Genomic DNA, 27370 nt, shown 5'->3' with positions numbered 1-27370 from the left:
TGGGGCCATGTCTGGACAGTAGAAGGAGCAGGTAAGGAGGCTCACATTTCAAGATTCGGGAGATGGTTTGGAATGACCAATGAGAGCAGCAAGAGGCATTTACCTAGAGAAGCAACATTCTAGATGTTTTGTTCCGGAATCAAGCTCAATCTGTTATCAGATAGAGCAGCGAGCTAGCACACGAGAACGGGTCCCAGGGAGGCAAGTGAAATCTGCACCAGGGAGCTGAGTGGGTGGGCATCCATGTGTGCTGAGAGAAGCAGGCAAAGTAGGCACGGATGGCTCTGAGAAACTTGTCAGAGGGTGAGCTGCTTTACTGATCACTTTTTTGTTGATTGGAGTTGCTTCCATAGTGAGGTCAGCAGACCACTCTGATGTAACCACTTTTCGAATTCATTTTGATACAGTTATTTTGCCTGAGAAAAAATTTCATGATGTAGCTTTGGTGAAGTCACATCTAAGTGACTCTGAAAATATGAAAATTCCAGATTTTTATTAGTAAAAGTTACCCCTTCATTTTATTCTATCCCTATTCTATGCTTTACTCACAAGACAATTTTTACTTTCTTCTTTCCTCATTGTTTGATTCTTAAGCTTTTTATAGACATGTTTTACATGTCTTTCAAATCTCTACCATGTTTTGTGTTATAGGAGCGAGATGTGCTTCTGGAGGCAAATAAATAAATACTATATATATAACTTTATAGTAAAGAAGTGAAAATTCTCTGATCCTCTCCATTCCCACCTGCTAGAGTTAACTACCATTAATAATTTACTACAAACATCTCCAGGATAGTCAGGAGACTTTTCTTGTACAGCAGTGAAAAACAAAGTTTTCTTTAAGGCCTCAGGAGATAAACCACGAGTCAAGTCTGTAGTAAGATGTTCTTCTGCTGCAGTCTGTACAAATAATGAAAATTCGATTGAAATTTTGGCTGAGGCACTGAGATAAAAAGTTTATGAGAATTAAAGATTAAGAGGAAGATTTTGAGAGGGGGTATTTGGGTATTGTAACTGTCCGAACCCACAGTGGGCAGGATGGAGATGTTTGCCCCTTCATACTCGGTCAGTAGGGAGGGGCTTTGAAAAAACCATTTGAGTATCGGCCATCTGCTGATCATGGCAGACCAGGCAGGGTTGACCTGTGCCTGAGCAAGCCAGTGCGTGAGGGATCAAGGTTGATAAATCGGATGAAGGTGTCCTAGATGACTTGGAGTTAATATATACAATTGTTTTTCAAGATCATATAAAAAGTAATGATTTCATAATGAATAATATCACATTCATTATTTAGAAATTAAATTCAGAAGCTATATTTTATTTACTTTTTTAATTAATTTTTTTTTTACTCTTATACTTCCACATATCTTATCTTTTGACTATTTCTCTTGAGGTAATAGGGAAACCTCTTAATACGGTAAAAACCGATGTGGTTTTGAAAATTCACTTTCAAAAGGAATTTTCGATATGTGAAACTTAGCACTCTTAGTTTTGTTTGAAATGTAACATTTCTGTTCCAGAGTAGGGGGAAATAAAATATATATATATACACCAGTGTGCTCTTAAATAATTTTAAATAGAATGCCATTTCATATCATATATACATTTTCTTTTCCATGAAATTTACAAATTTAGTTTGAAGATAAAATATGGCAAGACTACATTATAAGTCATTGACTCGAACATCTAAAATTGGTGAATTTTACTGTTTATAATTTATACTTTAATAAAGCTGTTTTAAAAATGCATTCCCTGGAAAAAAATCTGTTAAAAGTTATTAGACAGAGTAGAATAATGTGAGTTCCTGAAGCATAATTCAGAAGTGTCATAGAAATGTGTGTTCATGACATTCATATGTGAAAACCTTGATAGCGAAGTTACAAAATATAAAATTTTCTCTTGTTTGGGTCTACACTAATCATTTATGTTTGCTATCTTTTATGTTTACTTTCCCACTGATTTGACATCAAATCCTTGCACATTACATTTAGAAGCTGAGCAATCGTTTTTAAAAATATATGTTCTGTGCTTGCCAGATGGATTTGGAAGCTCTCCCAGTAATGCTTTCATTGTCATAACCCACTTCACAATTCCATCATGAATGAGGTCATTAGGGAATGACATCATTTTCAATACCTCCCAGATTGCAAAATTTTTTAAAAAATACAATAACCCTTGTATTTATTTGTTTCTCTTAACATTATCATGTCCTAAGTTAAGCAAGACATAGTTCCTAAATCACACACACACACAAACACGTGTGTGTACACACTCACACAAATTCACAAACACACAATGCAATTTAAAATCATGTAACTGGAGGAATTTCTAAGGACATATTTGGTTGTGGGTGGTCATGAAGTGCTAACGGTTCAGAAAGTAAGAAAGGCTATTTAAAGATAAACCAACAGGAAGAGGCCACCAAGATCTGGTGGATACATTCAGAAGGGAAGTAAGAGAGCACTTAGGAGGTTTTCTGCCTTTTTCCCTCCATCAGGAGATTATATAGAAAGTTGCTGCTAGCTTTACAAAGAGGAATTATGCACAAGAGTCCCAAATCCCCATTTATTTATGCAGTCGTACAGCCATATATTCAACAAATATCTCTGATATGTATGATGTGTAATGCATAGAATAACCATTGGGTATACAGTTATGAAGAAGTTAGGTATGGACTCTGCTCTCATGGAGATAAAATTCTACTTGGAGAGATAATCAATCATTACCAATTACAGAGATAATGTAAAATTTTCAAGTATGATCAGGGTTATGAACAAGAAGTACATGTTTCTATCAAAGGTTACATCAGAAGGTCATATATGGACCCAGGGGTCATGAAAATCTTCCCTTGGCTTAGCTTTCCAAGTTAACTAGGAATTAATCACATGAGGAAGTGTGGTACGTGGAGGAGATTGCTCTAGGAAGAAGAACCTCCTGTCCATTGCTCTTGAGACAGACACGAGCATCCTGTACTGTTCACAAGTCGATGGGACAGAACTCTGAAGTTGGGAAGGGAAAAGCAGTTCTGTCTCTTCCAAAATATTTCCTTTATCAGAAAAACAGATTTGGATAAAAAGATTTCTTCCTGTAAAATCAAACATATTTTAAAAGGGTGAAATCAATTACAACTTAGAGTGAATTATTTTTGAACATAAACAGCATTAATATTTAATTAGATCCTTGGACAGTGGTTTGGGAGTGAACGGGGTGAGGGCCATGGTGGAACTATGTTGATTATCTACTCAAAATCAGCAGGTTGGCATGATGGTGGGGACCACTTAAAGATTCGAGCCCATACTTTGGTGACGTTAGATGATTTAATAGTGTTCAACAAATAGCTACAGAATGTCTGTTCTATCCCAGTCACTGGCTGGCCTCAGAGGCCTTGGCATGTCTTACTGTATTGCCCATAGCAGTAATGACGGTGATGGTCGTAAGGACACAAATGAACAGTAATGACAAGATTTGATCTCTGAACTTCTATTTCCTGCTGGGTGACCCTCATCTTCCAGATGTGTGCCAGAGATCATTGCAAATAAGAGTAATTACTCTCAGCTGTGCTGAGCTGCCCTGATGGAGATGGGAGAAAAGGAGTTTTTCTGACACAGAGAAAGTACCTCCATAAACAGTGCTTACGAATGACAGAAATTTAAAACAAGACTCAATACCATTTTTAAAACCATGGGCCGTTTCTGAAGCTCCATAGATGATTTGCTTTTCTGGGAAAGTGGCATGAGTGTATGGTTCTATTTTTACTGTTTTCATTGGGGATGTTTGCATCATAGAAAAAAAAACTATTTGAATCATTTGAAGAAATTGCTCACCTATACGTTGAGTGGGTTGTACTACTGTTCATAATTATGCCTGGTACCCCCTCCTCATAAGCAGTGTTTCCCTCCCAGCCCGTGGCCATGGGACTTGCCTGCTTCTTGTTGCGGGCAGTATATATGCTCCCTCCTTTGCCATGGACTTCGGATTTAACCATGCCATTTTTTTCCCGCTATTGGAATGTGAACAGATAGGACTATGCTACATACAATTAGAAGCTTTAAAGGAAGTTCTAAGAATTGGCTCAGCCCCTTGCTTTTCTTCTTAGCCTCTAAAATGGTATGCTGCACCACACACGGCTTTCGACCCCAGCCTCGGTCTTCAAAAAAGACCCAGGGAGCCGAGCCAAGCAGAGCCCATGTAGCCGCATTTGTCCAATAGGTGTGTCTATGAAACATTAACAAGAACGAGATGCTTGTTTTTGAAGGCCCATGAGATTTTTACAGCTGTTAGGCAGCAAAGTTGAAAAGTACAGAATTTGATACTAAGAGGCGGAGTGTTACCATAACACAAACTGAAAATATGCAGCCTTGATTTTAGGGCCCAGACAGCCAGCAGTTAGCAAACTTACTGGAAGCGGGAATATTGGTGACGCATTTTATGCAGGAGCAAAACGTTTGGTAAAGCTGTCACCTGAGATAACTTGGAAGGCAGACCCTTATATAATAATGTACTTAAAGCTTTCTGTAAAGAGGATTTGAAATGTTATGAATGTAAATTGGTCGTGAGGAGCTGCATTTGATAAGGTAATGCAAGGAGAATGAGCTCAAACGTAACTGACTTTAACCTTAAGGACCACGAGGAAACTGAACTGCTGAGGAAGTCCAGGACTTACAGGTTAGAGAATCAAACTGTTCCTCATCGCTAACTGGTTAAAACGTAAGTACCGTGAGCTGCCTAGGCTAATTAAGACACAGATTAAGACCGAGTTTAGGGACAAAGACCACACTACTGGCTTGTGCTCAAAACCTGATTGGATTAAGGTGGCCCTCAGTAAATCCTTTCAGTTCAACAAAGCAGCTCAGGAAAGAGAAAAAAAGCCCAACTGATCTCCTGAAGCCTGAAAAGCTCCAATACCTATACTTAAGTTTAGAGAGAGAACTTGAGAGATTTGTTAAAAAAAAAAAGGTGAGTGTATCTACTTAGTACATGGAGCAGAAGAGATCAAATATATATATATATATATATATATATAAAGATAAAATGTTGAAATAGTTTTAATGCCAAGACTATTGCCAGCCTGAAATAGCAGCTGTGTGGGTTTTTTTATAGCTTAAAATGACCTGTGGACTCCCGGTTTTCTCTGGGCAAGAAGTAGACCAAAAGCACTGCTCAGCTCTAAGGAGGGCAAATTGTTATTCAGCAAACTTTTATTCACACGTGGTCAGGAGGGTAAAGGAAAAGGAAGGAAGAGGTTGGAGTCAGTTGCCCTGGAGAAAATTCTCTGAGGAGCTCATTTCAGGTTATAGACTTCTAATCAAAGACTGACTTCAAGTAGTTTTCCCTCTCCCAGTGCCCTTGTGTTTGCCCCGTGGGCTTTCAGAGTGTCTATGAAGCCGTGAGTGCTGCGTGTTCTCCACTTTTGCCTCCTTCAAATGGGAATGCTTACGTGTTTATCTTGCCTCTCTTCCACCCTTATACGTTGAGTGCATGTGGAGAAGATAATTTGTCTATTTAGTTCACATGTATCCAAATCAAGAGTAGTTATTTCGATTTGATGTAGATAGAATCATGAACTTAGGGCTGATGTTTTGATTGACTAAAGCTTTTAGGAGGTCTGATAAGTGTGAATGAATTTTGTGTACAGGAGTGTAGAAAGTGAGTATCTATGACCAAGAAGGTGAACTGAGATAAATTATATTCACAATTACTCTTTTCTTCCTTCCAAGCAGGAGGATTTATATCATTGCCATTACTGTGTGACTTGCTTGCTCCTGTGGGAGGAGTATAAAATTTCCGCCATGTTCTTTGGTCTTGGCCATGTGGCTTACTTTGTCCAATGAAATATGATGTTTGCCACATAGAAACCAAAGCTTTCAATGCAATTGTGTTGCTTAAGCTAGCTAGGCCGCTCGCTTTTCCCCTCCTCAAGTGTGTGTGAGATTGTCTCGTAAAGTGCAGCTTCTTTAGTCTGGCTGCAGGAATAAGCAGACACATGGAACAGAGACCATCAGAACCAAGCAGTTAACCCTCAGCCATTGACATGTAATATAAGCAAGAAATAAATGTTTATTTAGTAAGCACTGAACTTTTGGAGTATTCGTTATGCAGCAAAACGGGCTAGGCTAATACACTTAAAAAATGAAGAGATTTTTCCATATTAATTTATTTAGCACCATGAATTTGATCTTGATCTATAAATCTAATCCGCTTTTAAAAGAAGAGTGTTGACATCGGTTTTCATCGTGTGGACTTTTCACAAAGAGCCCAGAAATAAACCTTGCTTACACGGTCAATTAATCTAGAACAAAGGAGGCACAACTACACAATGGGGAAAGGATAGTTTTTCAATTAATGGTTTTGGGCAAACAACAACTACATGCAAGAGGATGAAACTGGACCACTTTCTTACGTGATTCGTAAAAGTAAACTCAAAATGGAGTGAAGATCTAAATGTGAGACCTGAAACCATAACATTCCTAAAAGAAAACACAAGGAGCAATCCCTTGAATCTCAGCCTCAGCAACATATTTATAGCTATGTCTCCTGAGGCAAGGGAGAAACAGCAAAAATAAACTGTTGGGTCTACACCAAAATGAAAAGCTTTCACACAGCAAAGGAAACCATCAACAGAACAGAAAAGCAACCTGCTTGTAAGATACTTGAAGACATATAGATGGCCCACAGACACATGAAAAGATGCTCAACATCACTCATCATCAGGGAAATGCAAATCAAAACTATAATTGGATATCACCCTACACCTGTCAGAATGGCTAGAAGTTAAAAGATAAGAAATAACAAGTGCTGGCGAGGATGTGGAGAAAAGGAATGCTCATGCACTGTTGGTGGGAGTATAGATTGGCATAACCATTGGGAAAAGCAGTACGGAAGTTCCTCAAAAAAATTAAAAATAGAAATACTATATGACCCAATTATTCTAATACTTGGTATTAACCCAAAGAAAAGGAAAACATTAATTTAAAGATAAATATGCACTTCTATGTTTATGGCAGCACTACTTACAATAGCCAAGACATGGAAGCAAAGTAAGGGTCTATCGATAGGTGAATGGTTAAGGAAAATGTGGCATGTGAATATATATATATATATGTGTATATATATATATATACATATATATGTGTATATGTGTATACACACACACACACAAAGGAATATTACTCAACCACAAAAAAGAATGAAATTTTGCCATTTGTGACAACATGGTTGGAGCTAGAGGGTATTATGCTAGTTGAAAAAGGTCAAGATAGAGAAAGACAAATACCATATAATTTCACTTATATGTGGAATTAAAAAAAAACAAAAACAAACAAAAAAACAAACTGACTCTTAAATACAGAAAACAAACTGGTAGTTGCCAGAAGGGAGCTAGTGGAGGTAGGTGAAATAGGGTGGGTGAAGGGGATTGAGAGGTACAAACTACCAGGTATAAAATAAATAAGTCATGGAGATGAAAAGTACAGCCTAGGAAATATAGTCAATAATGTTATAATATTGTTGTATGGAGGTTTTCAGGAACAGATGGTTACTATTCTTATGATGGTGAACATTGAGTAATTTATAGATCTGGTGAGTCCCTATGTTGTACACCTGAAACTCATATAGCATTGTATGTCAACTCCACTTCCATAATAAAAATCAATTAATAAATAAGGAAAAAAGTAAAGGATTTTCCAATATTCATTCATTTAGCCCCACGAATTTGATCTTGATTTATAAATGTAAAGCATTTTTAAGAGAAAAATATCAATGTAGACTTTCATTGCTGTTTTATAAAGGTTTGCATAGGCTCTTATATTTATGTTTTTTGAACATAAAGTTTAATGATGACAGGCTATACACAGAACATTGTTTCTAAGGGCAAAACAACATCTTTTGGTCAGAATGGCTATCCTCAAAGCTTTGGTTGATGTTAAGTGTCAGACTGTCTAAGGCTGTTTAACATCTCTAGGAGCCAGTCCTCACTGAGTTGTAGTGAGAGGTACAAGAACGGATAGTCAATGAGCAATAAATAATATACTTATTTGGAATCAGCAAAGAAGAGATCACCTAATCACCTTGCAATTTTAGTCTTTTGCCGTGTGTTTCCAGAAACCAAGTGCCATTTATGTTTATTTTCTTTCACATTTCTAAAGTGTATTTTGTGATCAAGTTGCAACTTTTAGAAAGTCTGTCAATCTCAAAAATTCTTGAGTTCAGTTTAACTCTTCATTTGTGTTGCACGATCAAGCCTAATATTTACCAAAACTGGTATACAATTCATAACGTGGATCTGTTTTAAAAAGAAAAAGAAAATCGTGTTCTGTTCAGGAAAGTGGCACTCCTTCTAATACAGTACAGTATCATTATTGTAGTACAGTTCTGGAATAATATTAGAGGTACAGTGTTATTTTGAATATTCAAGATGACTTGAAGTTGTTAGAAAAAGTTTATAAATTTGGGAAAACAGATACCATCTTTTCAGTGATTCATAGAAGAAAATATTTCCATAGTCACAAAAATCTATCCTAAAAGGGAATATGTATAGATTTCAAGGGCTCAGTAAAAAAGCATCAACATTTAGAAGCAGTATTTGGTGAAATTTTTACTGTTCTTGCCTTGAATGAAGATCTTTCTAACATTTGGCCTTATTCAAGCTTCTTAGAGGTTAAATGCTGAAGATTCTAAGACTAAGAAAATTATCACTTATCTTTTGTCATTCTGAGAGAAATATCCGGAGTTTGAAATATCATTTTCCAGGAATTTGGGGGTCTTCTTGGAAATCTGGCTCTTTAGAATTACAGATGTGGAAAATTAGTGTGACGATAATTTGATTATGGAATCAACAGGGCATGACCTCAAAAAAGGATTTTTAGGAATCTTCTGTAACTTTGATTTATCTGGTGTGAAAGCTACAAAAATATATATATTTAACCTAAGGAAAGAATTACACTTACCATTGACATTTATTTCACTCAATATAAACTATGCACATTATACCATATGCCAAATTCAAAAACAAATTCAAANCCTAAGGAAAGAATTACACTTACCATTGACATTTATTTCACTCAATATAAACTATGCACATTATACCATATGCCAAATTCAAAAACAAAGTCTAAATTTTCCAAAGGCTTCAATTTCTACTACAAAAATCTTCCATGAAGCTTTATCGTTTGCTTCCCATAGGAAAAGATATTTTCTGGAATTGAATTTACTATATTGAGCCTTCTCAAATATGGTTGGTGTTTCTTACCACAGGTCCATCTTATACTAAACTTAGCCACAAAAAGCCACATGCCACTCCCAATTATGTGCTATCCATGAATGGTGTTGTGTAAGGACCTACATTTTAAGGAAAAATTCTGAAGATTTTCTGAAGCCTTTGGAGAGACACAGAAGATCTACAACAACCCCCCCAGTGAGCTGATACATTTTGGAGATTTCTAGCACGGTCGTGAACGGCTTAAGCTTTGGGTATCCAAAGACGGGGTTTGACTATCAGCTCTATCATTTACCAGCTCAGTGGTCTCAGGTAAGTTTCTTATTGTCTCTAAACCACAATTTCTTCATCTGTAAAAGAACTATAAAAATATCTAACATGGGGCACCTGGGTGGCGCAGTCGTTAAGCGTCTGCCTTCGGCTCAGGGCGTGATCCCGGCGTTGTGGGATCGAGCCCCACATCAGGCTCTTCCACTATGAGCCTGCTTCTTCCTCTCCCACTCCCCCTGCTTGTGTTCCCTCTCTCGCTGGCCGTCTCTATGTCTGTCGAATAAATAAATAAAATCTTTAAAAAAAAAATCTAACTTTTTTAGTTAGTTTTGCTGGGAAGATGAAATAAGGTATTGAATGTAAAAACACCTATTATGCCTAGAACATTGGTTGAGACTCAGTATATAGTCGGAATGATATGTCTTCTTATTTGTGTCTCTAGGCCCCATTTGCTTGTTCAGTGTGCTACAGGACGGGCTTTCTTCTGTCCGTTTGACTGCCAGAGATTTTTGTTCTTGTGCCTGCTAACTACACAGTGAGAGAGAGGGGCCGGGCAGGAGCAGGGGCTGGGAATTTAGGTTAGTGAATTAAGTCAGCCTGGGAAGAGTTAGTGCTGATACAGAGCTTGGTGATGGCTCCAGAGGGGAGAAGCAGGGCCCACCCATCAGGGGGCAGGGACACAAAGAATAAGGCTTATCCTTAGAAGAAAGGGGTTGGGGCCATCACATTAGTGAGGAGGAAAAGAAGGCGAGGTCAACTGCCGGTGGGAGGTGGGCAACAAGACAAAAGATATTCATGCTGAAACAGAGAAAATTCACCCTGGTCAAATACCTCTGGTCCTGAAGTTTGTATTTAAAATATCATATGCAGATCATAGAGTCAAGTATCTCATTCCCTTTTTACAGACGGATAGATACCTTGAGCGACAAAAAGTTAGTAGATTATATTTTTGTAACATAGTGAAGAAGAATCCAATATCAAATTTAAATGTTTTTCTTATCATCTTATTTTTCTGACTATACATTTTTATCTGAATCTCTTACTGTTCATCTTGCTGCCTTCCCAGTTCAGTAATGTATCTCTAGCCTGGTGCTTGCCTCCGGAAGGGAAGGCCACACTATAACAACTGTGTTCAAGTATGTAGAGAATTTTTATAAAGAGAAAAATGACCAGATTTTTTCCCCCATTTTTCATTGAAAACAACCCAAGAGGAATATTAAATTTTAAAAAAAGATTTAGGCTAGAAATCACATACACATAAGCACATGCACGTGTATACACACACACACACACACACACACACACACACATTTCTTGATACCAGCTAAAGTTTTGAGAGGATAGTAAAAAAAAGACACACACACACACACACACACACACACACACACATTTCTTGATACCAGCTAAAGTTTTGAGACGATAGTAAAAAAAAGTTTCATGGAAATTTTAAATATTTGGTAGATAATTACAGGAGCAGTCATTACCTAAAATGAAATTAATAATGTCATTGAAAAGTATAAAGACATTGGATACTTTATGTAGTTTTAGTTTATACTCTCAACACATTCCACAAAAATATCTGAAGCCCACCTAGCATTGTTATACATGGATAGGTCTTGTAAGAGCGTCTATTTCTTGAATTATACAATGTTGCAGGTCGCTAAGATGCTATGACAGAGAAGAATGCTTTACCTCTGCATAATTATAAAATATATCTCAGGTGGTCCTGTAATACATAAAATACCTAAATGTTATTTCTGATGACTGAGAGATTTCTTTTTTTTTTTTTTTAACCAAAATAAGGGTATAGAGAATGTGGCTAAGAACACAGGCCCCAAGTCAATTTGTCTTGGTTTATACCTCAGTTCTATCACTTATTAGATGTGTGACCTTGGGTAAGTCAATTTTTCCCACTTCGGTTTTCTCATGTGTACTTTGGGAATGATAATAATATTGATAATATCTTCTAAGAATGGCCTATGTTACAAGTAAGAGAAGGTAAACCATTTAAGATTATTTGTCATAGAGTAAAGAGCTCAATATTTGACTGTTTTCATTATTGTCATTAACTGATTTTCTAACCTTGGGCAAGACACTTCATTTTTGTGAGCGGCGGTTTCTCCAGTGTAAGAGGCAGATAAACCCCTACTTTGTAAGCTTGCCAGTAGGAGCGTAATAAACTTCTAGCACATAATTCAGGATTAATAAAATGTTTCTCTTATTTATCCTCATCTTAATGAAAATTATTAATTTTCATCTAAAAAATGAAAGTCATTGTCTTTGAGCAGCAATTTGTCTAAATTTGAAGAGTTTGCTCCAGAGTGAATAATATATGCGTAACTCCGCCCTGTCAGTCCTTCTACCTGATTAGGTACCAGCACCATCACTCTGTAGGATGTGGGGGCTGTCATGAACCACTTCTTTTTGAGCAATTAGCAGGGAGCTTATGGTCCCAGGGGGTAGTTCAAATGGGGCCCAGCACAGGCTGACTCCCTTTTGCTCGATGATCCACAGAGGGCTTCTGTGGCTGATCTCTTCTGTGGACGAGGAGCTGTGCATGCCAGGAATGGTCTAGGGCATTGGCTTGGTTTCCACTTGGCCTCTTGGCTGGCCATCTCAGATACTCCACTGGCACTCTACATGGCATCTCCACTCTCTCTGAAGATCTTATCCTCCCTCCTTGGCCTCCAAGCCCTCCAAGGCAAGGCCCCATCTCTTCTGTCCATCTCTCCAGATTGAGGTACTTTAATGTCTATTTTCTCTCTGGCCTTTACTTTGCATAGAATCCATACTCTGCTCACCTCAGGGACTTCCCTTTTCAAATGCAAAAGCCCAATTTGGAATTTTTTTTTTCTTAAAATACTCAAAGCTCCTGGAGGGGTGGCAGTGCTGCTGTCCACTAGGCAGACGTTCGGGAGGTGTGGGAGGAAAGAAAACCCCGGCGGTGAAGGTGAATATTCTATGAATTTTTTTTTCACCACTCATGTAAGACCAAGTGGTGTTTGCTGGTCCTCTAAGTTTGCAGGGGCCTGGGCCATTGGATCTTCCTGACCACCATCACTGGTATTCAGAAATCCCATCCCCTTTGCATTTTAGGAAGCTGTGTGTGTTAGATCGTTACAACACAGTACCACGGATTGGGTAGTTTAAACAACAGAAATTTATTTTCTCACGATTCTGTAGGCCAGAAGTCCAAAATCAAGGTTCTGGCAGCATGAATTTCTCCTGAGATCTCCTCCTCTGCTCTGGATGGCCATCTTCTCCCTGAACTGTTCCATGGTCTTCCCTCTGTGTGTGTCTATGTCCTAATCTCCTCTTCTGATCAGGACACCAATCACATTGGATTAGCCCCCCCCCCCATGACCTCATTTTACCTTAATTACCCTTTAAAGTCCCTATCTCCAGGTACTGTCACATTTTGAGATACTAGGGGTTAGAATTTCAACATATGAATGGGAGTGGGAGGGCATGCTTCAGTCCATAGCACCAAGCAACCATCACCTAGGCTCAAGCTATTAAAATGAGCTATTAAACCTTGGTTTATAGTTCTTGGTTCAAGGACTTTAAAAAGTTGCCCATGTCATTTGGCCCATAACTCATAATTTTAACTACAAATTGTGTGCCTATAATATGCCAGGCACTATTTCTACAGTCAGCCTTTATATACAATATCTCTTACAATAGCTCTGTCAGTTTAAGATCAGAACTATACTAACAACAGGAGCTGAAATTCAAAATGATCTGTCTGATTCTAATATTGGGGTGAGTTCCACTGTGCTATATTGAGATTGCCAGCAAATTAGACCCTCAGTTGGATAAGAGCACGGTGTAAATTTTACTTTTGGAGCAGGAAGCAGTTTATAAAATGTTGTGAACACTAACTAGTGTAGGGCCAATGGTTATGCAGGCTTGTTATTCCTGAGGGTGTTACTATTTAGAGCTAGTACAAAATCGCATTTATGTACTATGTACCTTATTGTAGGAGACAAGAAACTATTACAAATTTTAAGAAGATGTTTGATAAGATAAAAAGTATGTTAAGTTTTGGAACTTAAAATGTTAATATTTTAGAAATCTAGAAAAATACCTCAGCTGGCCTTCTGCCTTTGCTCCCTCCCCCCGGAGGTTGATCTGTATAGATTACATCAACAGACTTCTTTGACTTCTAGTTGTCATTGAGGGGCCCAGTAGGACATCCTCAGGAGGGACATATGAGGCCAGAGTGTCCCCTCCCCTGCCTCCCTCCCTGCCTCTTCACTTTGGGTTGGCTACCACTTTTGACTTAGTCATTTTATCCCCGAGGCCCTCCCTACACAATTTGCTCCTTCTGGGTTCTGGTAAGAGTCCCTCCTTTTGTCCTTTCTGATCTACTCAGTCTCACTGGTTCTAACCTGATATATTGTCCTCTCTCCTATGGTTCCCCTATGGCCAGCTCACACTTTGGTATATAGGTTTTTCACTTAAACCCTCCTCGAATTATCCTAATTGTGTGTCATTGGCTTCCTGTATGTTGTTCATCTTCTTCCTGAGCAATTGGTTATTTAAAATATGTCTATATAATTTGAAAATACAGTTTGCAATCATCTTGACATAATTTTTAAAATCTGGATTCGTATTATTTTATTTTAAAATGTCTAAAGGAGGGGTGCCTGGGTGGCTCAGTCCTTAAGCGTCTGCCTTCGGCTCAGGGCGTGATCCGGCGTTCTGGGATCGAGCCCCACATCAGGCTCCTCTGCTGGGAGCCTGCTTCTTCCTCTCCCACTCCCCCTGCCTGTGTTCCCTCTCTCTCTGGCTGTCTCTCTCTCTCTGTCAAATAAATAAATAAAATCTTTAAAAAAAAAAAACTATGTGTAAAGGAAACCTTTAAAAGAAACGTTTTGCTAGACAGTTCAGAGTCAACCCTGACAGTGGAGCTGATGGTTAGATACAGAAACTCTAGAATGAAATTGCTTGGGTTTTAATTTTAATTCTGTTTCTATTAACTATGTGATCTTGAGCAAGTCATTTAACCTCTCAGGGTCTCAGTTTCTTTATCAGTAAGAGAGATACTAATAATAGGTGGCCTAAGGATTGTTAGGAAGATTTTAAAAGTTAGTATTTGTAAAATATAGAAAATAAGGCTAGGCCCATGTAAAGTGCTAAGCATTTGCATAATAACCATGATTTTACTGGGTGAGTATTGTGTTCTAGGCAGCTTGCTAAACACTTTTTCATACTTTATCCCATCTAATCCTTAGAACAATCTTCTGAAGGAGATATTATAATATAACTCATTTAATAAGACATTAAAGGCCAAAGTAATTAAGTTATTTGCCCCTGTCCACCTGGTAAGCAATGAAGTTGAGATTGGAAGGCAGATTGGAATATCATTATTGAAATAAATTACACACACACACACAGACCTATCTTTACATACTGCATGTAGTACTGAATACACAGTATTGACGTGTACAGAATGCTCGTGCCTGGCATGTGGTTGGTACTCAATACAGGATTGCTGCTTCATCGCACTCCTGATTTCAAGTTGGCTACTTTTTTCACTTAACCACGCTGCCTTGCATTTTACAGGTAAACGAGTAAAATGAGCTTTCCAGAAGTTCTCTGAGTATTACCCAGACAGGGGAAGAATGAAATTTATCCCTATTGCTGAAGCTCCTCTTCCCCTTCCAAGAGAATAAAAACATTCAATTAACGACATGCTTGCAAAGATACCAAATTTGCATTTTCCCCGATGTACTACTACGTTGTTAACTTGGAAAGCTACGGAAGCCTGTGGCGGCTGCAGTGGGAGCATCCCAGATAAAAAGATCAAAGGTTATCACGGGACTAGCCCGATGTCACCATAAAGAGCTGGGCCTGTTTTCAAAGTCACTGATGGATGATGTGAGAGCTTCCACTGGAATGCCTTTCAATGTTCCACCCAGTGCCGTAAATATTAGAACATTTATCAATGGGTCAGATGGCTTTGAGGTAGTAAAACTTCGTTAAATCACCATTCACTGAAAACATTATCTCATTTTATACAAACACAGTTAGGAATTCAGTAAGAAAGGCCTTTTCTAGACATCGTTATAAAATTTATCCATACCCCTACTATGGCAGTCTTCCACGCTAAGTTTGAAAATATCTTCTGAGTTCAAAATCTCTTTTTATTCTAAGGTATTTACTCTCTTGTGTTAATTCCTGAAGGTTTTAACTGACTTGCAAATGTCATTAGTAAGTGGCGGAGAATGGATCTAAACAAAGGTCCTTCTGTTTCCCAAGCCCAGGTACTTTCTCGTGTATTATACTGACTCCAAATTTACATATATATATATTACATATATATCACATATATCACATATATATTACATATATATCACATATATTACATATATATCACATATATATTATACATGTATATATCACATATATTACGTATATATTATATATGTAAATGCTGTAATATATGTAAATATGTAAAATATATATACACATATATATGTAATATATATACATATATATGTAATATATATGTAAATTTACATAGTTACATATATTACAGCATTTACATATATAATATATACGTAATATATGTGATATATACATATATATGTAATATATATGTAAATGCTGTAAGAGTTACTAGCTCACAAATCTGGAGTAAGTGCTTATTAGATATAAGTTCTAAGTTTCATTACTTGTAAGCCACTTCTACCCCTCCCTTAGAATAGATCTTATCATCTATCTATCTATCTATCATCTATCTATCTATCTATCTACCTACCTACCTACCTATCAAGATTTGGCTTGAATCTAAAGGCTCATAAATGATTTGGCAAGGTGACTTCATGTGTCTCCCAGCTTCATTTCTCCCTACTTTGTGATATTAAAAGGTCTTTTCTTACTAATAAGCAGGAAGAAAAAAGAAAAGTTTTATTTTCTAGATTCTAAGTTATCTCATTGAAAGATATCTTTGGAATCTACATTTTATTTTATTTTATTGTCAGTTTCTTGACTAAGTGTGTCTGTTCTAACTTCAGGGATAGCAATTATTATAATAGTGAAACTCTCTTACTCTTTGACATCTGGCTTTGTTTTAATTAGACTTATTTTTTTTAAAGATTTTATTTATTTATTCATTTGACAGAGATAGAGACAGCCAGCGAGAGAGGGAACACAAGCAGGGGGAGTGGGAGAGGAAGAAGCAGGCTCATAGTGGAGGAGCCTGATGTGGGGCTCGATCCCATAACCCGGGATCACGCCCTGAGCCAAAGGCAGACGCTTAACCGCTGTGCCACCCAGGCGCCCCTAATTAGACTTATTTTTAAACAAAAAGCAACATGTATAATGTCTTTTTATTCCATATAATCATTATGGACACTATTCTTAGTCTTTAATGGAATCACTATGTTATACGGCTATTTATTAAATCTTTTTTTTTCCTGGGAATAGGGGCTGATTCAGTTATGTTTCCAAAAGAGACCAATGATTGATTCAGCTTCTGGCCCCATAGGATACTTGAATGGTGGATGAGAAAACTCCTATCCTCTTACCAATTCTCCCCCGAAACAGGATCTCTGTCTGTCCTCCAGACTGGAGCCTTCCTGGTCACCCTGGTTAAAGCCTGACTGTAATGCTGACAGAATTATATAACAGTTGCTAAATCTATGTGAATTTACAGACTAACAAGTCATTTTTCATATATCGGAGATAAGTGGGAACCTCAGTACCAAGGGGAAAGGCAGGAGCCCTTCATCCTGTGAATCATGACCCAGACACTGGTTGGGTTTCTTGCAGTCATGAACATTGAATAGTTTCTGTAGAGACCTGAGCCTTCTGTTCAGTTCCAGGTGGGCAGCCTTGTCCCTTTGAGGGAGTAAAGCGTTTGATAATGTCTCAGTGAGAACCTTAACATTTTATGGTGGGGAAAGTGTCAAGATGCTTTAGATTTAATACACACTAATGCTTCAAAGTGTTATATATTCTTTTTCTTTTAGGATAGTTTCTCTCTTTCTCAGAGACCCTGTTTTACCTTGACATATTTAGTTCATTTTTGGAAAGTCAGATGATTTTCTGAGGAATGATTTCATTAGAAAGGCAAACCATTTGATCATACCTCTAAAGAATGTAGCAGAAAAGGGGATAGTTTCTTTCAGGGAGAAGGACATTATATAAATGAACTCGTCCACATTAGACAGAACATTTTACATCATTATTTTTCAAATACCGAATTGTTGTTACTGGCAAATTTCTATATCAAATGTATAAACAATTAACCAAATATTAGAGTCTCAGAGAGTAAAAGAAATTACCTGGATCAAAAAGAATTAAGACTGGGAGCATATTAGAATTTTGGTGGCAATAACACAACAGGTACTGATACAAGCTTCAATCGCTAGATGGTTCTGCTCGTCATCTAAGCAGCAGGGCACAGCGTTTCAGTGGGTTGACTCAAGATCCGGGTCATTCGGATTTGAATCCTAGCGGTGCCAGCCAGAGCTGTGTGTTTTGGCTACATTACTTAGCCTCCCCATGACTCAGTTTCCCATATTTAAATAAAGGGCAGTAATAGTACCAACTTCAGAAGGAATGTTAAAAGATTAAATTAGTTATCATGAAGTACTTAGCACTAAATCCTACACAAAATAAATATTACGTAAACGTCTGTTAGGTTCATATCATATTGTACATCTATTTATGATGTTCATAGGTCAACTCTGTTCAAAGATACTGTATCATAGGATGGTCCTTGCCTACAAGGGATGTTTGGTAAGAAAAAATTGATGTCATTCAGTATAGAAAAGTGGAAGCTGGATACCTGCTCTCAGAGATAGTGGTGTAAAATTTTAAACTTTAATTTTAGCCAGAAAACTTAAGGTGGTTACTTTTTATTGTTAACTCTATAAGACTGCCTATTAATATATACACATATTTAATAATTCCCAGGCATAATGGAGGATTAGAAACAATGGTGGAAACCAAGTAATACTTTCAAAAATACATTAAAATGTACTATATAGATATCAAGCTACTTTATTTTGTCTTATAATTAAACACAGCCCGTGGAGTACGGACGTGAGCCTTGCGTGGCACGCATCTCAGCTTGCTGAATTACCTAAAATGCTCCTTATAGTCCATATAGTTCATGTTATAGGGGATTTGTTAAAAGCTAAAACCCAAATGTTACATTGACACTATCTGCAAGTGGAATAAAATGTAGACAATTTATTCATAAGTCTCATTTAAATAATCTATATTTATAAAGCATTATTTTAGGAATTCTAATTCTACCATGCTTCCATATAAATAATGGCATGTTCGCTTAACTAACAGCAATTAAATGAAAAAAGAAAAATTTCAAGATTATTTTAAAAGACAAACTAAATTTATTTAAACATTTTATTTATTTATATGAGAGAGGAGAGCACGAGCAGGGGGAGGGACCAGCAGAGCAGGCTCCCCACCAAGCAGGGAGCCCGACTCGGGGCTCGATCCTGGGACCCTGGGACCCTGAGCCCAAGGCAGACAGTTAACTGACTGAGCCACCCACGGGCCCCAACAATCTAAATTTAAAACGGAAGCAAAGTACTCTCCAGAATCCCACTTACATGCTCTACATTTGTGAAGTGGTACCCGAATCGTACTTCTTTCAAGCTTCCATGTGAGTAACAGTATAATCACTTAATAGCAACGAAGCTAAAAGAGAAAGTGCAATTTTCTTTAGAAAAGTTTCTTTAGAAAGGAATTTTGCTGTGGTTCAGGATCTTCAGAAGTAGGCTCAGTAGAGGGTGAGATTTTCTGCTTTCAGGATGTGGCACTGGGGAAATATTTCAGTGCCTAGTGCAGAAACATGTTTTATGCTAATGGCAGATGTGTTAGGCCAGGGGCATCTCTCAGTGATGAGTAGTCTTCGGGGTGTCCGTGCTTCCCTCGCATTAACTGCCCCCTGGAACTCCCCTTCGACATCTGACTGGAGGAGGGAGTAGAGGAAGAGAGGCTGAACTTGAATCAGGTGTACATAAATGGCCAAGATCATCTTTAGCGTCATTTCTCCTGGATTCCATTTTTGAAGATACATCATCCTATGGTGTTAACAAAAGAAGGCATAGTAAATTTTTAGGTCTGCTCGTCTAGAGAGACTCTGCTAAGTTCAGCAGGATAAATTGTAGATGTCTCTTGTAGAGAGATTTTTGGAAGAATACAATGACTTGATGGAGGGAACATTCCATAATTTTGATCACATGGAGCTGACATTTGGTCCACAGAGGATACATTTAGACACTTCATCCCTCAGCCACCACAGCTTAATGCTTCCTCTTTCTTGGTGATCTGATAATCCATATGACTTGGTGGTCCTTTCACACCTTTGCCGCTTTAAACATTGGGCGTAAGAAGCCCCTTTTCATCTAAAAGATTAAATTTAAGCTCTGCCTTATTGAATTTTACCCCCTGTCATATGCATGTTCTTTTCTTCATTCATTGAATTTTCTCTTGGCCAATAGAGTTTTGACCAATTATTATAAGTTTTATTCCTCATGGGAAATCATTTGGCTTTAATAAGAACAAATGCTTCTTTTTGCTTTTTCTGTAAGAATTTTTGCTTGTTTTCTGAAGGTGTGCAGCTGCTCACAATTATGGTTGATTGTTTCATCTGTTTTGGACAGTTTCTCCTCTGTCATTAGTGGTAAAGTCCCTATTAAAGGAACATTCCAGTGTTTTTTTATTTCATTTTCTCAATGAAGGTCAGAAATGACTAAGTTTTTGGTGAAGATTCCGAATATCACTTTCAAACTATGTATTTTCTGTCTTCAGTGAAATCAGTCTTAAAATTTTTAAATGCTTAGTTTGGAGGATTTTATTTTGATATGTTAATTCCTTATGTAAAGTAGAAACATGTTTGAGGAGGTGAAAACTGTAGAAGAAAATAAATTCAGTAAATGCTGATTTTCAAAGAAAAACTTTGAACTTTCAGAGATTTTAAAAATCTGCTTTATTTTTTTTTTATCTTGAAGACCTTTCAAATAAGTGTAGTTGAAGATACTTTCTCAAATGAGAACAAGGTTTAGATAATTTCACCTATGTCTGCTGGCATAAATATTGTCCGTGGTTATCAAAATATTTTTAACATCCCAGTGAGAGTTAAATATGTGACTTTATCTTCCTGTCTTTGGCCCCTGCAGGAAACGAGTGAATTTCCTTTTTGGTGTTTGTAATATGAAATATTTCTGCCATCACACTGTGGTCATAGAGTCACCAACTTAAGTCCATAGTTTCTTCTCCCTTTTTTGCAAAGTAGTTGTTAGGGTATCAATCTCAAATGGCTTAAGTTTATATGCCTTCATGAAATAGCTCTGTGTGTGAGTGTGTGTATTTGGGGAAAGGCTTTAATATCTTCATACTGATCTTACTGCTAGTTGATCTGCTTACTCAGTCAAATAGCGGCAATCTTATCATCTATTGCCATGTCAGCTATGAGCACCCAAATAGAATTGCTTATCGGAGCCTGGAATTGCTATAAGATTAACTTCTTGTTTCTCTTCAACTATGATGAAAGATGGCAACAATAAAACACTCCTGTAAAATGATCCTTTTTTCTACTGTATTTCATTATGGGAAAGAAAAATTTTAAAGGAATTTTTCAAAAGCCTATAATATACTTCACCTAAAAAAATCCCTCTATTCAAAGATACGTATATACAGCATATGTATTTATGTGAAAGCAGCATTTTTGTTTATGTCTGTGTATACAATATCCTTACCTCTTTTCATTATAGGATAGAATGCAAATCTAGGAAATCCTCTCAAAGGGGATTATCTTTTAACGTATTTGAGTCCATTTTAAGAAAATAAACCACAAAACTTGATTAAATTACCAACTTTATTTGATTTTGTTTATTTTTAATGAATTCCTTTGTGATTTTTGTCTGGATAAAATTCAGGCTGCATACTGTACCTTTTGGAACCTACCCATCAACAAATTGCAAACTTCTGTAACTTCTACCATTTTGAAATTATCTTCCTTTGTTAAACTTTTTACAAAATCACCCTGCAAAAAATCAAGAAAATATCATCTAAAATGGACTCCATATAACTTTTGTACTTATATTTGTTAGTGCAAATAGATCTGGGAACAAACAGATTCCCAGTGTAAACTTAAGTGTTTTTATTAAAAACTCGTGTTTCTGTTAGATTGAGGTCTTGTCTGTTTACTCACCACTGTTTTCCCAGACTCTGGAATAAAATATATGAGTAGAAGAAGAATAAATTCTAGCCCTCCATAAAATCATAGGAAAGGGTGGGCTTTTGAGTTGTCATTGCCATTGTCAGCATCAACATAAGCGTCTATTGTTGAGCGTTATTTTATACTTACCATATGCCTTTGTGTACAAGATGGTCCTTATAAAAAACATATGGGAGATGAAAAAAAAAAGACACTCAGAATGTAACTATTTTACTGATGAGGAACTTAACAGATGGCATAATTAGGCCAGAACTTCTGAGCTGTGATTCACCACACGTTTCATTATACCGCCTCTCAATAGATATCTGCTCTAGCCGGCGATCAAATGAAGCATAAGGTCTACTGTACTTCCAGGGAGAGATGTTGTTGACCTGTTTATGGTATCGTCCAATATTTAATCATCCTCATTGACTGACAATTTACTTTATAAGTTAATCAAATTATTTGACTGAAATTTAAGTCCATTTCTCCATAAGAGGACTTATGCATTAATGACAGAAAGTGAGTTATATTTTCCACATAGTAACTTTCTATATACTTAAAACATTTAAAAACTTCTTCTTTGACTTTTCATCTCTTTTCCAAAATTCTTTAATATTTTTTGTGGGACGTTCCTTACCTTCTTGCAGTAATTTTTAGTCCATTCGACTAGCTATCTTTTGTCTCTCAGTTCTACTCTACCTTCAGTTTTTGCATCTACAATTCACATTATACACTTCTTTCAAACTCCATTGAGCACCATTTCATATTCAAACCTTTTTTTTTTTTAAAGAAGATTTATTTAGTTATTTTTGGAGAGAGTGAAAGAGAGAGAGCATGCATGGGCGGGGGTGGCAGAGGGAGAGAGGGAATCTCAAGCAGACTCCCCACTGAGCACAGAGCCTGACGTGGGGCTCGATCCGGACCTGAGGTCACGACCTGAGCAGAAGTCAAGAGTCGGAGCCTTAACTGACTGAGACACCCAGGCGCCCCTCATTTTCAAAATCTTAATTCACTTTCTCTAGCATGCAGAAATACATCCTTCACCTAGCATTCAAAACCTTAGATGATCTAATTCAACCTACCATTGCAGTGTTATTCTTCTGTACTCTTACTGATAACTTTTGTATAATTGAGCTTCAGTGTGAAGTAGGATAGACTTAAGGAGTTGAGGTTTTGTCATGATAGTCAATGTCTCAAATGATATGATGAATATTGTTTTGATTTCATAGACTCCCTGAGGGTCTCAGACACTCCCCGAGCGGTCTCTGGAGGGTACTCCGAGAAAAGTTACTATAGTGAGTAATAGTTTAAGCCCTTCCCCACTGTCTTTGTGAGCAGACAATTTTTTTTCACTTCTAGCTTAATGATCCTAGACATGTCATTAAACGTATGCCTCAGTGTGCTCTTCTCTAAAATGGCCTTAATAATAATATCTATTTCTTAGAGATGTTTTGAGGATTAAATAAATTAATGCTGGTTTGCAATTATAATAGTGCCCACCACAGGGAATAGGTAAACTTCGTGATGAAGAAAATGTTTTTTTCTCTACCTTCTTCTATTTCTGGTTTTCAATGTCTTTTCTTATCCAAATTAATATTTATTTGTTTTAAAAAGAGAAAAGGATGGAATATCTTTTAGTTTGATCAAGTCTCTTTGATCAAGTGTTAATCCTTCGATAGTCATTTAAGTATAGCTGAAGCATCCATAGGTATTTCAATGTGTACCTGAGAAAAATAAGCACAAGTTCTAAATTTTTTTTCTTAGCCTATAAAATTTAATTCATTCCATTTATGTACATCAGTCCTCTCTTTCCTTCAGCAACCTGTCAGTTTAACTTTATATTTCCCTTCTCACTAGGCTAAGAGAACAAAAACAAGTCTAGGATTCATTCATTCATTCATTCATCGCAAACCTATTGTGCATATGCCAGGCATTCTGCTGAGCTCTGGTGGACAATACTGTAATCTAGGGAACAGGACATACATCAAACTGTCAATAATAAAAAGGTGTGATTGAAAAATGCAGAAGACTTTGAAATAATTTCTCATTGTTTTCTGTGTTTTGGATATTATCATTGTTAATTGAGATATAATTGACATACAAAGTTATATTAGTTACAGGTGTACAACATAACAATTTAACACATGCATATATTGTGAAATGATCACCACAATAACTCTAGCTAACATCCATCACCATACCTCGGTATAATTTTTTCTTGTGGTAAGAGCTTTTAAGATTTACTCTCTCAGCAACTTTCAAGTATATAATACAGTATTGTTAACTATAGTCACTGTGCTGTGTATAGTACCTCCCCAGAACTTCTTTATTTTAATTTTGTAATTAGAAGTTTGTATCTTTTGACCCCTTCAGCCATTTCTCCCAACTCCCACCCCCTGCCTCTGGCAACCATCACTCGGTTCTCTACATCACTGAACACCGTTTTTTGTTTTTTTAAATTTCACATATAAATGACATCATATGTTATCTTTCTTTGTGTGACTTATTTCACTTAGCATATCTTCAAATTCTATCCATGTTGTTGCTGATGGCAGGTTTTCCTTCTTTTTATGGCTGTGTAATATTTCATTTTATACACACACACGTATATATATATATATACACACGCACACACAGCACATCCTCTTTTGGATATTATCTTTATGACATACTGTAGGTCTATATTTTTATTAATATTTTTACCTTCACTTTGTCATCTGCAAAATAATCAGGAAGCAATCACTGTGCAGAAAGCGGAAGCCATGGAAAGAGCACTGATTGATCTGGGTTCTGGTTTGAATAAGATATTTTAGTTTTAGTTTTCTTGATTGAAGAAGTAGGCAGTTGTCTAAAATCCCAGAACTATTATTCTCTTTGTTATTCTAAGAGTGAGTATATCTTTCCATCAATTTTCACATGTTTGAATGATGGAATTATTCTATTGCAGCATTTTTATTTCATTAGATTTCTTTCTTTCGACCTATCAACCCATGAGGCTATTGCTATTTTGAAGGCAGGCTGCTGAGCCCTCTTCGTCATGTGTTCCCAGAATGCTCAGTGCATGTTTTGTTTGAAAGTTGAAGGTACTTTTAAACTCTATTCGCTGTCGCAAATATTCCAAAAAAAACTTTTCACTTTATTTTCTGTTACACTCAGTTGAAACTATTATTCTGGGGACAATGAAAACAAGAATGAGTGTTTTTTTTACAAAAGTTAAGTTTTAAAGAACAAGGGCTACACACTTGGACTTTTCACGCACTGAACAACGGTTCCCCAGTCTTTAATTTTATTTGTGTCCAGTAGATGGCACCAGTGCCTCAAAGAAGAGCTCCGTCTAAGGCAAAACAAGGTATCAGATAATGCGCACATTTAAAACTAAGCAAATATCATTAAAATCCAGGAGAATATTACACAAATATTCAGACCGATACAGTTAAACACCAAATGAGATAGTTGAAGGAGGGTTTATCTTTTTAAAAAGTTTCTCCAAGTTTGCAGCTTTTAATTCATGGCAGCTACTCTGGGGGAGTAAAGACTGGAGAGAAAGACACACATACGAACTGAGTGAGGATTTTAGCAGAAAAACCTCCACCAAGGTCAGGACATTTTCTAAGATGCTTTCTGCTGTATATTCTCTGCAAAATTTATAAAGATAATCACAAAAAAGCAATAAAGATTATTTCATTTCTCCTTTTCTTAAGTTGTCCCTTGTTTTTGTTACACTTTGGTAACTCACCGCGTACACTGTGAAAGACACACACTAGGTCTTGTGGAAAATCGGAGGAGGAGAGCGCTAGGCACTTGCAAAATTTAACCCGAGCAAATTAATGTTCTTCAAAGTCTTTTCAGCATCCAAAGCCTTTCTTCATATTCTTAACATTCTTCCTTCCTGAATATTGTTACGTTCCTTTTCCCAATAGGGTGATTGACAGTTTTCCTTTTCTTTAAACTTTCCAACGAACAAACGTTTACTCACAATTTCTTTAAATGTCATGTCTTTTTTTGTAATCTTATTTTTAAATCCCTTTCCTGCCTTTCTTTTTCGTTATGTGAAACAAGACTGAGATATTAGCTATATATATATATAACTTTTAACTATAATAGATTCATCATTTCTTACATTCAATTGTCCAGATTTAATGGATTTTGTTAATTGATTAAAATCAACAAGTCTTATAAAAGAAAACAGGATTTCTTAATCAACTATGAGCATGTGACAGCATATTATATTAACATATTATAACTATTCTTTATTCAATTAGATCAAATTAATGGTTGCAGGAAGTGCATAAACATTTAGCTGCCTTTACCTGCAGCATCATATAGCACCTCTACGTAAGAGACTTAAGAAATACTCTGAGAAGCTATTTGGAAAGACTTCATCGTTCTATCCTGCTTTCAGTGAAATAATCAGTAAGGATTAATGTCTAAAAATGTAAGTGGAAATGAGAGAAATTGATTCATTTTAAAATTCAATAACTTAATAATGGTGTTCAAAGAAAGAAATGGAATTCTCTAGTCTCAAAGCGAAGTTTGTTGGGACTTCCCCTGAACTTGCTGAGAGAGAACTCTCCTGCCCTGACTCAGACTCCGTGCCTCGTCCATTTCCCACGTGCATCCGGTGCCATCCCCTTGAGCACATACAGAACAGAGAGAAGGACGATCAAGAGTGAGGACCTTAGTGTAGGACAGAGAACCATACGATTTATATTGACAATGAAGTCAAACTAGACGGTGAGCCGAGATAGTCGTCGGTGCGCAACGTGTAGTTACAGACTTCAGTTTTCTTTAATGATTCCATTGTCATCAGAAAAAGAATTGACTGGTGATGGGTGTTTTAGAGCATTTTGGTGTCTACCTTGGTTATTATGTACTCTGTCAGTCTCATTCACACGGGCACCTATGCTTTATAAGTTCCTTTAGAATCTTCGGTTTTTCTGTCAATTTTGTTCAGCTTTGATTTCTTATAAAAATAGACATTTACTCATGAGCGCAGTGTTTTAAAGAGTCAGGATGGAGCTCAAAGAGAAAGAGCACTTTTCTGTATTTTGCCTTACCCTATTCTTTGTGTGTTCAATAGTAATGTGGAAAATACAAGAATTCAGTGGGTTGGCTATGCAAGCAGTTACCTAGAGGTGGAGTGGTTACAGAAAGAAGTGGGATGGTTCGGAGGGGCTGGGAATAGCATTGGGAACTGTGGGTAGAGTCTATACAACTTTAGTGGGCTAGATAGAACTCTGGTGGTTGGAATGTTTTTTCAAACTATTTTAAAAGTTAATTTACATTGTTTCCAGGAGTAAATTTCTAGCCCCCTGTTCCATCCCTTTCTGTCTTAAAAATATCTTAAAAATAATTTTTCTTCCTTCCACTGTCACTGATCTATTCAGAAGCAATAGCAAGGTTTTTATGATTTTATAACAATGAGATAACATTGCGAACTAAAATAGTTTTTACATTTCTATTTTTAAAAGCAAGTAAGTTATTCCAAGACAGAGAATCTACCTTAAAATAATACTTAAAAAAACACACACACACCTTACCATCTGGGGTATGCTACATTTGCACGACAATCTTGGGTAGTAAATAAAAATCTGGTCCATTTTAAAATATCTTTGCTCAGAGGCGCATCCTATCAAACGGGGCTGTTTTATAGTCTACCTTGTGTTTCACTGCTTGCGAAC

The sequence above is a fragment of the Ailuropoda melanoleuca genome, chromosome 5, assembly GCF_002007445.2.
Source record: "Ailuropoda melanoleuca isolate Jingjing chromosome 5, ASM200744v2, whole genome shotgun sequence".
Taxonomy (NCBI): Eukaryota; Metazoa; Chordata; class Mammalia; order Carnivora; family Ursidae; genus Ailuropoda; species Ailuropoda melanoleuca.
The sequence above is the reverse complement of the archived record's forward strand: the minus strand, read 5'-3'. Positions refer to the sequence as shown.